The sequence below is a fragment of the Colobus angolensis genome, unplaced genomic scaffold (assembly GCF_000951035.1).
Source record: "Colobus angolensis palliatus isolate OR3802 unplaced genomic scaffold, Cang.pa_1.0 Scaffold16, whole genome shotgun sequence".
Classification (NCBI taxonomy): domain Eukaryota; kingdom Metazoa; phylum Chordata; class Mammalia; order Primates; family Cercopithecidae; genus Colobus; species Colobus angolensis.
In genome coordinates this window covers 20,090,094-20,091,679 of record NW_012114710.1, presented here as the reverse complement: position 1 = coordinate 20,091,679, position 1,586 = coordinate 20,090,094, and positions in this window count along the sequence as shown.

Sequence of the window (1,586 nt, the reverse complement as noted above, 5' to 3'; positions counted from 1 at the left end):
TGCTAGCTTTGGGGTTGGGTTGCTCTTGCTTCTATAGTACTTTTAGTTGTGATGTAAGGTTGTTGATTTGAAATCTTTCTGACTTATGATGTGGACATTTAGTGCTGTGAATTTGCCTCTTAACACTGCCTTAGCTGTGTCCCAGAGATTCTGGTATGTTATATCTTTGTTCTCATTAGTTTTGAAGAACTTGATTTTTGCTTTAATTTCATTATTTACCCAAAAGTAATTCAGGAGCAGGTTATTCAATGTCTATGTAATTGTATGCTTTTGAGTGATTTTCCTACTTTTGATTTCTAATTTTCTTGTGCTGTGGTCCTAGTGATACCTAAAAACAGGATTGCCATTGAATCCAGTAATCTCATTACGGGGTATATACCCCATGGAATATAAATCATTCTATCATAAAGAAACATGCAGGCATACATTAATTGCAGCACCATTCACAATAGCAAAGAAATGGAATCAACCTAAGCGCCCAGCAATGGTAGACTGGATAAAGACAATGTGGTTCATATACAGCATGGAACACTATGTAACAAAAAAAAACAAAAACAAAAAAAGTGAGATCATGTCCTTTGCAGGAACTTGGATGAAGCTGGAGGCCATTATCCTTAGTAAACTAATGCAGGAACAGAAAACCCATACCACATTGTTCTCCCATATAAGTGGGAGCTAATGATGACAACACAGGGAAGCCTAGAGGGGAAAAACATATACTAGGACCTATCAGAGAGTAGAGGGTAGGAGGAGGGAGAGAATCAGGAAAAATAACTAAAGGGTTGTAGGCTTAATACCTAGGTGTATTCTGTAAAGTAAAATAATCTGTACATCTAACCCCATGACACAAGTTCACCTATATAAGAAACCTGCACATGTAACCCTGAACTTAAAGTTAAAAAGAGAGAGAGAAGTCACATAGTTTGCACAAACAATATAGAAAATTATTAAATTATAACAAGTTATTGGACTATGGAGCAATTGGCTCGTAAGAACTCTAATGAGCACGACAATAGCAGATACATGATATAATAGCACATACTATATGCACTAGCTTGCTGTGGCTAAGATAACAAAATACCACAGACTAAGTCGCTTAAACAACAGATTTTTTTTTTTTTCCCTCACAGTTCTGGAGGCTAGATATTCAATATCAAGGTGCTGTCAGGCTTCATCTCTTCTGAGACCTCTCCTCTTGGCTTGCAGATAGCCACCTTCTGGCCATGTTTTCACATGGCCTTTACTTCATCTGTACAAATCCCTGTGTCTCTTTGTATGTCCAAACTGCCTCTTCTTATAAAGGGTACCAATCAGGTTGGATGAGGGCCCACCCTAATGGCCTTCTTTAACTTAATCAACTCTCAAAAGGCCATGTCTCCAAAATATTGTCATATCCTGAAGTATTGTGAGTTACAGATTCAACATATGAATTATGGAGAAACAAGATTCAGTCCATAACTATACTATACTATACTATACTATACTATGATGTGATAAATATAATACGAGATGATATAATTTAACATGATGTATTATTATTATTTTTTATTATTATACTTTAAGTTCTAGGGTACATGTGCATAATG